This window comes from Corapipo altera, unplaced genomic scaffold (genome assembly GCF_003945725.1).
Source record: "Corapipo altera isolate COAL_440 unplaced genomic scaffold, ASM394572v1 54, whole genome shotgun sequence".
NCBI classification, from domain to species: domain Eukaryota; kingdom Metazoa; phylum Chordata; class Aves; order Passeriformes; family Pipridae; genus Corapipo; species Corapipo altera.
The window spans coordinates 162,105-174,314 of record NW_020884902.1 but is presented as its reverse complement, the minus strand read 5'-3'; positions in this window follow the sequence as shown (position 1 = coordinate 174,314).

Below are 12,210 nucleotides of genomic sequence, written 5' to 3'. Positions count from 1 at the left end.
TTGCTGACCTCTCTCTCTCTCTCTCTCCTCTTTTCCAGCCTTCAAGGTGGAAAGAGTAAGGGAAGAAAGTAGTCTTACCTGCCCTGGGAGATCAGACTCACAGTGAAATTCCAGCCTGCAAGTGCTTTTTGCAGCTTTTTAAAATAGGCAAATGCATATATATGTCAGGAGCAGCTTCCCGGAAGTGGGAAGGGATGGGATGAAGGGAGGAGGCCTGGATGCACATTTGTCCCATGGCCAGGCAGCACACCCCGGGAGCGAGCAGCCAGGGCAGAGTGAGATCCAGGCTCAGCATGCTGCCATCCAGGAGAACCTCTCACAGGGCTCCAGCCGCAGCATAAAAACCTCCTGCCAAGTCCTGGGCTGGAAACATCCCTCAGCCATGGCTGTCTATCAGGCACCTGGACCAGGATGCACAGCTCTTGGTCTGGCTCCAGAGGAGGGACATCATGGAAGCACGGGGATGGTTATTGCAGAGGAGTATGAGGTGGCTTCCTGGTCCTTGTCTGGTGGCCAGAAGCATTCAGAGTCCCAGTCCCACACCCTCACCGTGCCACAGCTCACCAGAGGTTTGGCCCCTGGCTCTGGTGCTGTGCCTCTGGTTTGTTTGTTGGTAAATTCACCTCGTTGTTTGCATTGTCACATTGCCTGGGATCCCAGGATCCCACGGTGCAAGTGCTGGCCAGGCAGCCCTGCCCTGCCCTGCTCTGCCCTGCCTACCCTGCCTGCCCTTCCTGCCTGGGGACGCAGCACTCTCCCTGAGGCAGGCAAGGACCAAGGACCACTCATGGGGTCTCTCAGGGCTACCAGGGCAGTGTGCTGAGCCCTGTTGCCCACACAGTTTGCTGAATGAGCCCCTGTGGTTCGCCTGCCAGTGAGAAGCAATGTGCAAGTGTGGAAGCAGCTGCATTGAATATTTCAGCACAAACCCTTGAGTTTCCCTGGCTTTCCAGAGCCCAGCCTGGAGGCCACTTTCACAGCCAAGCTATAAACCTTGCAATCAGGGGTTTCTAATGGAAACATTGACATAACCTGTAGCTGACAGAGCAACAGCTCCGTTCACATTAAGCCTGAGTTTTCATCCCTAATCCCCCCAGCTCCTGGCCTGTCTCAGAAACGGACCTGTGCAGCTGGCTGAGCATCCCGAGGGACACGGTGGGCGGCTGGGCTGGGGGGGTCACAGGGGTTTGGCTGCTCCCTGCAGTGCCAGCCCCGACCTGCCGCACTGCAGGCAAGGGGCTGATGGCTGGGGGAACCCTTCTGCTGCAGCACAACGGTCCTCTGCCACCAAAAAGGCAAAAGAAAAAGGCAGAGTGGTTCAGTTGGTTGTAAAAATTAATGAGTTCAGATACAGACTTGCTTTATTCCGGTCCAGCTGCGTAACCACGGCGATCGTGTCCGGCACACTAGACAGTTACATCAGCTCCACACCCCTGTACAATAAGACTCTGTTTGATCTCAGAAACAAGATCAGACTCCTGGGCTTTGCACATCCTGCTTCCTACATATGTAAAATCATTTTATTACCAGCCAGGAGAGTTCATCTAAGCCGCTCTTGCTGTGAAGCTGATGTGGAGAGAACATGCCCCTGTCTGCACTTCTTTTACCAGATGGAGATCTACAGAGACATTGCAGAGCTGCTACTTCTCCAAATTTGTTTTGTTCTGTTGATTATTTTTTGTTTTTGTTTTGTTTTTGTGGGTTTTGTTTGTTTGTTTGGTTGGTTTTGTTTTGTTTTGTTTCAAATTTCTTATCTTAGATTGGAAACTCGGGGGGCAGGACCTGAGTGTCATCCTGTGCTTGTGCAGTCCCAGCACAGTGGGAGGTGTGTATGGCTCAGCTCTCCTGAATATAAGTGATAAATAAGCAGCCATGTGTTTTTGCTTGGCTTTACCCCCTTTTGTCCTATCTGCCTAGGAGAGGAAGTTCCTATAAAAAGTCTGCTCTGCCCTTCAAATGTCTGTTTAAATCCCTCTCTGTTTGTCAGGTCCCTGAGACACTGGGGAACTTACAGATATTTAGCATCCTCCTTGTGTTTGAACATTTACCCTACCCCACATGAGTAACCCCACTGTCACCAAGGCAGTTATGAATATGCCCAAGCTGCTGCAGCCTCATCCTGACCAGCCTCAGCACCACGACTCTCTTTTGCTGATCACAAATCACTCAGCAGTGTTACAAGGCACTGTCTCCCTTTTAACCATGGCTATTCCAGTTACATGTTACCACTGGTGCTGTTCTGTCACAGGCCTGATGTATCCTGACCGCTGAGCTGCAGGACATGGATGCTGGCTGTTGTGCTGGGTGGCACAGCACTGGTGTGCAGGGGCCGCTGGGTTTCAGGATGTGTCTGCAGCACTGGCACACATCACTGCATCCCAGGATGCCTCTGCAGCACTGGTGAGCAGAGAGCGCTCCAGGGCTCACCCAAGTGACAGCACATTCCCACAGAAAATACGCTTTTCAGCCCAGGTGTTCTCTGCTGATGATGTCTGCAGGGCTGCATAGCCAGAGCTCAGTGACTCACCGCACACAGGTCATCCTGCAGCTGCTGGGTGGTAACTCTTATTTGCTGCTCACTTGTGGTTGGATTTAAAGTAGCTCAGGCGAAGGGAGGGGAAATCCCCTCCTTCCCATCCCAGCCCTGCAGAGTCATCCAGTTTAACTGGAGCAGCTACTCTTAAGTGCATTTAGTTTAGGGCCTTGCTTTACCCTGAGCTTCTAGCTCAGCTGTCCTGGTTTTGTTAAATTTCCAGTCCAAAGGCTTCTGGGCTCTTACAGCTCTGGAGAAAGCTCTTTGAGACCTAGCCCAGGTCACACACCCTGTAGTGCAGACAGCTAACACCAGGACAGGTCTGTTCAGCAGCAGCAATGAAAATTTCTGTACTCACCATCCTGTTTGCAAAGAGAAACCAGTGACCCAGTATACTGCCCAATGTAGTACCTACCTGCATGGGCATGGGCATCCTCATCCCATATAGCCCTCATACACCTCCTTGGCAGCTTGGGAATGCTAACCTGCTTGAATCAGACATGACAAAAGATGCTGATGAATCCCTTTTGCTGAAAGCCATTGCCACACATGTGCCAAACCAGATTAAAGTTCAGCTTTCCTGTATATGTCCTCTGAAGAGCTTTGCAGATCAAGTCATGCACTTGGGCCACTGTGCCACTGTTCTGACTCACATAAGATGTCAGTCCCCTGTACCTCCCATCCTTGCCTCCTGGACCCATGAGTCAAACAGGGATCTCATCCCCTTCTGGGGCCTTTCCCTCTAAGACTTGGTTTGGAGAAACTGAGGCTGGCACATGCTTGCAGGAGAGGAGGCTGTGGGAAGCTCTGGCCACTACTGTCCCAGCTGCTTTCATGCTCTTGAGTGTGTATTTATCCCATTGCCGCCAAGATAATTGCCAAAGATTTTGCATGTAGCAATGACTTCCTCCTCCCTGGGTGCTCCCCAGCTCTTCCAGAAACATTCCAGGCAATTTTCTACTGCATCTCTCCCCATCCTCTCTACACCCTGCTTTTTGTAAGCAGATTTTGACCTCAGCTCAGGACCATGTGTGCATGTTTTTTACAAGCAAAGCAGACCAAAAAAACCCCAACCGCCTCTTCAGCCATTCTATCGCAGTGCTGGAGTGCCTGCCACTTCCAGTGGCTTTTCCTGTTTTTGGTTTGTAATTACCTTGGGATGCCATTCCCCACATTGCTCCAACAACTGGGATTTAAGACCCTGCAAAGAGCAGAGCTGCCTGATCTCCAAGCCCTCCCAGGTTTACAGCCAGCATCGTTCTCATTAATCATCTTCTGTCAGATGAGGAATTTGAGCAACTCCAATCCTAATCGGAATATGGAAGGGAAGCCCTCCCTGTCCCACCCTCCCCTGTTTGAGAGCCATGCTCGAATAAACAAAACCTGAAAGGGCCAAGGCAGCTCAAAAGGAAACTGTAAACGATCCCATCTGTGAGCCTTGGCGAATATCTCCTCCAGGAGGGGGGTGTGGGGGAGAGAAAACAAGTTGAAGGGTCTTTTTTTTTTTTGCACTTAGAAGGAAATACCATTGCATTCAAACGTTGCTACTGCTCCAAATGTCATTCCAGAGGCCAGACCCAGGCTCTTCCTCAGACAGATCTCTTATCCTGGATGGTGGCAGGACTCTTTGAGAGAGACTGTCATTTGCAGGGATAATTAACAGTAAAGCCGTTCACATGGGTGAACTGAACTCAGGGTTGAAGATGTGGATCAGGATGCAAAAGCAGATGATATGTGTAGAAGTCATATTCCATAGTGATAAGTGTGTTTTGCAAGGCAGTAAACAACATCCCTGCTCACACTGGAGAACCCCAGCTTGCCATCTTCCTGTCCATGACTCACAGGCACTGGTCTCTGGATGCTCAGCTGGTCTTGGTGCTCAGAGCTCAGTGAGTGGCAGCTGGCTGGGGACCTGGAAAAAGGCAGGTCCTGGGGTGGAAGCCAGGAACAGCAGCATCTGGGTTAGGCAGCCAGCCTGGAAAGGTTGTCTGTGCCCAAGTTTAGAAAGTCAGGATAAGCCAGGAGCATCCAGACATTCATTATCCTCTGCCCATTCTTGAAGCCTACCTAATTTTCCAGTTTTCAGGGCTATGGCATGACCTGTTAGACTGTCCCCCACCACTCTGAGACTTCCCAGGCAGCCTCTCTGCCTTCTGGCCCCAAGCTCACAGGTTGGGCTAAGCACTTGATAAGGGACATTGCAATTGTATTGGCAGCCTCGGTGCATGACAAAAGCACTGGCATCACAAAGCAGCTTTATCTCCCTAGGTTCCCATCTCTGTTCCCCAGTCTCAAAGGCTGGGGTTGTGAGTAAGGGCACTTTGCATCTTCAAAGAACAGGAGCAATTTCAGGCTCAGCCCGGGGTGCCCTGGGAGACCCCAGCAATCTGCTCTGAGGGAGTCTGAAATGCAGGTCTGGGATGAGGAGCAGAAGCCACACGTGCCAAAGGCAGCTGGGCAGACCCAGGGGACAGGCTTGAGAAATGCTCTGTGCATCACCAACAACCACTAACAACTTCCACTTGGTCAGTCAGAGAAACAACTCACCAGAAACAGATGCAGAAGGCAAAATATTCCAGTGCTTTTGACTAATGATTGGCCTTTAAACACGAGTTAATATTTAATTGAGAATTAGCTTTCAAGCATGCCAGTGAGAGTGAGGAATGAATGTTTAAGACAATGTTAATTGCACTGGAGGCAGGGAGCTGAGACAGGGAGAGGGGACCAGGTGATGGAGGGCTCAGGATGAGAACTAAGGGCTTTCTGGTCCTTGGAAGGATTTGGCTCCAGCAGAGTGCTGCTGTGGCTAAACACCAAGGAGGTCCTGGAACACTGTCACAGGAAAGAGCTTATCACCTTGTGGTGCTCACACTGCAAAAGTGTGCTGAAATGTTGGTAAGTGCCAAGAGAGTAATAAAAATGACTTGAAAACAAAAATTGGCTTTCTGGAGTGAGAGTTGCTCAACCAATTTTGGACTGAAAAACGAGCATTTGGTTAAATTTCTAAAAGTCACAATAGGAAGAAGAAATAGAAGAATATTGAGTCTAGTAGACAATGTTATAACAAGATTCAAAGCCAGGAAAGGGAATCAGGGCACATTTAACAGGAAATCAGGCATTTATCTTTAAGTGATAGGGTTAGAAACCACTGTAACAAGCAAGGAAAAGGAGAGACACATGCTCAGTCCGAGGAGAGATGATTTTCTAGCTCTTCCTGGGGTCAGCTTAGGCATTTCTGGGCAAAATGAGATGCCTGTGAAATGCAGACCTGAACAAATCCCACGAGCTCCTGCAGCTGTAAGCAATACATGCTCATAGACCTAGGAAGAAAATGGGGGCAGTGACATCCATGAGCAGAGTGGGTGGGTAACAGGCACTGTCCAGCGGCTGCAGGTGAAGTAAATGAGCGTGAGGGTGTAACTCCCGTGGACACTTGTCCCTGGGAGGGGGGCAGGCAGTTCATTTGATGCCAGGCTCTTACCTTCCACCCTCCTGGAAGTGCCACCCCTTCAGCTCACCAGGCACACACATGGCCCTCACTTGCCCTTAGACATGGATCCCTGGCTGCTCCCTGTCCCTTTTACAAGCACTGTAAAGCAGAGGGGGACGCTGTTTCTGCACCTCTGCCTCTGCTCCTTTGCTAATGTGAATTAAATCCCTTTTATCTTCACACTCATTTTCTAAGGATAATAATGTCTTTTTGTGTGCACCCACTTTAACTGTTCCCAAACTGAGCTGTAATTGCTGATAGTAATTAAGTTAATACATATTTATAGCCATGTAGAGTTATAGAAGGTCTCCTGTAGTTTTATTTGAGGCATTTTCTTTAACCTGCTATAAAATCATCAACAAGTTGTTCAGTGTTAATTGCCTCCAATGCCGATCTCACCCCCTTGCCTCCGGACAAGGCAGGGCAGCAGATGGCTTCCCTGGATGGCCACTTTCTCCCTGCTCCCACCCTGGCTTTATTGCTAGGCAGAAGTGACCATCACCTGTCTTTCCTACCAGTTTTGCTGCAGTTTTTTGTCAGTTCATCTATATGGACAACTTTCCAAGCAATTTACCAAAACAGCCTTGTAAGGGTTTACATGCCCATGTCCATGCATGCCATGAGGATGAGGAAATGGGACCCTGGGAGAGCAGGGATGCAGAAGGATGAAGCCTTGGCCCCTGCCTGCAGCTCTATTGAGCACCGTGGCAGCAGCCCCCCCTCGCCAGATTTTCTCCTACTTGCATTTGTGTTTTTGTGCTTGCCAAGTGCCCCAAACCCCTCAGCAAACAGCGTGTGTGGTGAGAGATCACCACATGTAATCTCCGGGCGAATCTCCCCATTATACAGTTGGCTAATTAACTCTGGGTACAGGGTCAGGATGAGCTATTGGCTCCAGGAATGTCCTCCCCAAAGGGAAGTAAATATCACTGCAAGAGCAGGGAGCCCCTTTCTATGGCAGTGAATCCTGATAAAGAGCTTCACTCCCATTCTCCTGCTGCTGGCTCCAGCTTAGTGTTTTTAAAGCTGATTCTCCCTGTGCTAATCTGGAGGGTCCATTCAGCCCAAAGCTCAACATCAGAGTCTATTTGCGAAGTGTGCAGCTGTGTCAATTTGCAAAGACAAAGGAAAGCCCCTCTGTCAACAGGTCGGGGAGCTCAGGTAGCACGAGCGAATTGAGGGCAAGAAGTCAAAGTGGTTTCACAAACCATCAGACCATGCTTAAATCCCCTCCAGCCCGAGAGGCCAGAGCAGTGCAAGGGATAAAGGCAGTGCAGAGGAGTGGGCTGAAAGGCCAGGGCTGCAAGGCCGCCAATTAGTGCTATTAAAGAAAGATAATTAGATCTGCTCCATGGAAACCCCAGAGGAGGCAGAATGCAATTTCCATTTGGGCTTATTTTAATAAAAGTTAGAAATGCCAGGGGGTGCCAAAATTGCACTGTTGGCAATATGAGCAGGGCTCTCAGTGTGGGGTAGAAGGGTTACAGGGCAGCAAGAGGGGACCACAGCCCTCCCAGGACACAGACAATTGTCCACTCAGTATTTGTGTCCAAGGGATGGAAGTTCAAAATTTTGGAACACTTCCAGATAAAGAAATCCAACCTCCTTTAGAGTTTCTGCTTCTCCGTCAACTTTTCTTTTTAGGAGTTACTCTGCACAGGGGCAGAAGCTGTGGCGATGCTTAGCAGTGATGTGCTCTGAGCTGAGAACAGGGCTGGGAGCAGCCATTCCTACGGTGCCCAGGATGGAGCTGCGAGGAAGGCAGGAGGCATCCTCTGAAAGAGTACGAAGAGAGTAAGTCCTGAGGAGGAAGTGGGACTTCTCACCTAGATCCTTAATCTCAGTGCCATCAGGTCAGAGAAACCCTTATCCCTAGTTCACAAAGGCAGAAAGAGAGTCTAGGGAAGTCAAGCCTAAGATTTCTGAAGTCAGCCTGTGGTTTAGGATGTCGTTTAGCCAAGGCTGGGCACTCCTTAGCCATTGGCAATTGAGGACCACGACACTGCAGAGCCCTTCGGGCTGGTGGCAGGGACCAGTCAGTGCTTGAATGGAGCACGAGAATATTACTTGTGGGCATTTGTAACCTTCAGAGAGTTAATGAGAAAAGAGAGTAAGGAGTCATCACACAATCATGTGGGAGAATGTCCCAAGACTCTTCATTTCTAATAATTTAAATAATTCCCTGTGATTCAGAGATCTACAAAATAAGCTGTGTTTGAGCAAATTCATTTTACCACTGAAAACTTCCCTATCAGAAAACCTTCCACTGGAAATAAAGGCAGCTTCAGTCCTTCTTTGAATTTTTAAGATACAAAGTAGGACTCTGGCTCATAAGGATTTTGCCAACACTATAACTTTGCCTGTAGGCTGACACTACAGGTTGGAAAAAGGGATTTCAAAGAGAAACAGCTGGAAGGCTGAAACAGCTGAGCATGGTTGATTTTGGTATCAGTCGTGTGCTGCTCTCGCTCCCAGCAGCTGGACCTCCCTGTGCCTGTGGAGCAGGGAGTGAGTGTAACTTCAACCAGTCCTGTTTGGAGGAGATTTAGGTCCATTAGGTAAATATTCACAGATGTGCAATAATAAACACCATTAAATAGCGTTAACTTCGCAAAATATACATCACATATACTGTAGGTTTATCTCTAGTGAGCATGGAAAGCAGGTGAGCACTCATGTTTGTGTTATTTCATGATACAAGGTCCAAAATTATATTCTGCTCAATTACTTCTTCCTTCTAACACGAATTGCCAGGGCACATATATAGAGATGTATAAAATTTGACTCTATACTACATTTTTCTCTTACAGATAAGCATATTTATTTTGATAATGTCTGGCAATATAACACCTGTAACATTAATAAACACTGTCATCCTTTTCAAATATATTTTATGCCTACTGTACATTTTAATTTTGAGATAATAAATCACTTCCATAAACCTTATTAATCATTTAAGCAGGCCCTTAAAACACTGTTGAAAAGATTTTCCAACTCAAACACCTTTTAAGACGCAATGACATCATGTCTGTTGGGACATTGTTATGCAGTGAAGATTGTGAGACATTTTCCCCCCATAAAGTTGCTGTAATAAAGTTTGTCACTGCAGTCATTAAATCCATACTTTCTCCTCTTAGCTTCTTCCTTACTCTGAAGCTACCCATTGTTAGGGAAAAAGAGAAAACATGTCATGGTGAAAAATTTGGGGATCTAATCATGAAGTCTTCCACAAAGCAAAATATCCATTGATTTCAACAAGGGTTGTAATCTACCAGTCTATCTTAAGTCCTGGAGTACTTGGCTTCCCTTGAGCAGGCAGAAAAAGTACAGAGAGAAAGAGGAAGGAAAGACTAGCTAGAAGGAAATTCTAGCTGGAAATGGAGCAAATCTGAGGAAATTGTATTGTTTCATGGAACTGAACATCCTGGAAGGAACTGATCCTCACTCACCTTGTGAGTGAGTGATCCTCACTCCTCCTCACAAGTGAGGGAGTATTCACTTGTTCATCTCCTGACGTAGAGGAAGGTTCTGGCCCAGCTGACAGGTTCAGCAGAGGCTTTGTCTGCTGAACATAGCAAAGGTTTGTTTGAGTAAGCTAAAAGAGATCAGACGATGCTCACAAGGTGATGAGTTTTATCAGTTGGAGGCTGCAGATCCTGCAGATGCTTGGATGGTAGCACCTTCTGAGTGAGCTGAAAGCCATGATAAAGACAGTATTTGGCATCTCTTCCTCCTGTTCCAGGAGCTGATCTCTGTGCTGCTTTGAAGAGCCCCCGGAGGGTGCCACAAGCCCTGTCCCAGCAGCTCCACACAAGCAGCTCTCACCCAGCTGTGGTGATGGTATTTTGGTGGTCTGTGAAACCAAAACCTCAGACTTACCACCGGTGCCTGTAACTCAGACCTGCTGGGTGCCTCCTCCCTCATCCTGCCCAGAGAAAGGGAAGCACGTGTGCAAATGAGTCTTTTGGGTTTGGCTGCTTCCTGAAACACCTCTCCTGGCAGATGGTCTCTGCTGGGAAGGGCAACGCTGTGGAGTGTGTTGTGTCCTGCAAGTGGGGACATACGTCTGGCAGCGCAATGAGTAGAGCACCTTTCAGAGCAGTTTCAGCCTCAGTATCTCAAAGGTGAAGGCTAGAGGAGCCTCCTTCATGCACACAGAAAAAAATCAGCTGAATTCAAACCTGCTGGTTGGCAGAAGACAGCTCCACATGGCACAGGGATGTGCTGGCTGGTCCCAGTGGGGACCAAAACAGAGCTGAACTTGTCTGACACCCAGCTTCCCAACTGCCCTCACAAATTAGCTCACAATAAAATGCCTAAACCAAGCTCTGACCTAGCCCTGCAATTCCTGCAGCAGGTTTCATTCCCAAAAGATACCCTGGCCAACTTTAAGCCAGTTACCAGGAACACACTTGATGCTGATTAGAAACCATCTCAGATGCCCAGTGACTCAGTGGAGGGCTGTGCACTGCAGTGCCTGTGATTCCAGAGGTCTGCCTGAGGGAAGGTGGCACCTCCTCTGCCTAGGAACCTGCATTCCTGGTCATCTTTCTTCTTGCCTGAAAACTAGTCAGAATGCAGACCCCTCGCTAACTGAACAATTAAGCTATTAAGTAACTCAGTTAATAAATTCAGATTTTGCCTTAATACATTTCTAATGACCTTGTCTAATAAATTCTAAGCAATTTGGGAAGAATGCTTGTTACTATATTTTAAAGCAAAAGTGATTTATATTTGCTGAGAGAACAAAGACAGCTGCATGTGATTTATTACTATCAGTCACTGTATCTTTCATCTCTTTAATTATTTTCTCTACAGGCAGCTTCAAAAGTGCTCTTGAAGGCCGAATGGTGAGAGCCTTTCAAGTTCAGATACTTACTGCTTCGGTCTGAACTGCTGATTTTTGCCTTCATATCTGTAGCTTCAAGTATTAATCATAGGAACTGCAATTTAGTTGGCTTAGGTTGGACTTAATGCAACAGATGATTTTGCATGCTTAGTACCCTGTCAGAGCCAAATGCCTGAAACCTCTAAGGCTTTTGTCCATCAGTGATATTTTCCAGCAACAACTACCAGCATCCATAGGCTGACTGAGTTTATAACAAGGTTTAACTTTTGTTGTCAGACTATAGGCAGGAGGTTTGGGAGCAAGTCTGAAAGCTGCTCTGGTTTTATTGGGCAAAAAGACCAACTTTCTATCCTTCCCAGAGAGGGGATCTTGCTTGGCATTCACCATGCAGCTAAAGGAGAAGATGAACTAAGTGTGGGAAAGCCTGAAGCCAGGATAGGAGAAACACAATTACATGAAGAAATTAATCACATTTCCAGAGGGAAAAAGGAATCACCACTTAAAAGCCCCTCTTCTGTCAGGAATGTGGGGGGATTTCCAGAGAAGCCACACGGAGTTTGGCTCCCATGTCCCAGAAGGATGGAGGAGCCAAGTTCATCTGTCACTCATGTCCTTTGGAAAGCCCAGCCTATAGCAGCAGGGAAATGATTTCTATCCTTGCTCTCTTACATACCCCAGGACTTCCTAAGATTTGAGAAAATTGGATTTAATCCTTCCAGTCTCTGGTCAGGGCTCAAACTGTGGGAATTTTTTCCTCTAAGACTGTCTTCCAGCTATTTCCAGGTAGCCCTCAAAACAGGCCTGGCTGGGATTCAGACAGGAAAAACAATTTCTACAAGATTTTCTGTCTGGCTTTACAAGCCCTAAAGGTCTGGAGAATACTGATGAATCATCCCAAACCTCGATAAGCGCCTGTGTGACTCACGGACAGGCTGGACGCTGGGGATGTGGGACAACACATGGCTCGGTCCTTGCAGAGAATCCCAAACTACCTGTCCTGAATGGACTTGGCTCCCATCGCAGGCACTGGGGAAGGAGCAGTTCCAGCCTATCCAGGTCTGCATGGCCTAGAAAAATGTTTGTCTTCCAGAGCTCCCCGTGGGCAGTGTTGCAATGTCAGTGTTGCACACGCTGCCCTACGTGACATGGTCCTGGCCACCAGCGTCTGGCTTGGTTCGAGCGCTCTGCACTAAACAAAACACTCAGTAATAAACAAGGAGCTTCCAAGGAGTTTCTTCTTCCCCAAATCCCTCCAGTCCCCACTCAAGCATACATCTCAAATGACGTACCCCGGGTTGAGTCTCTACAGTCAGAGGAAACTCTCAGCAGCATTTTTTG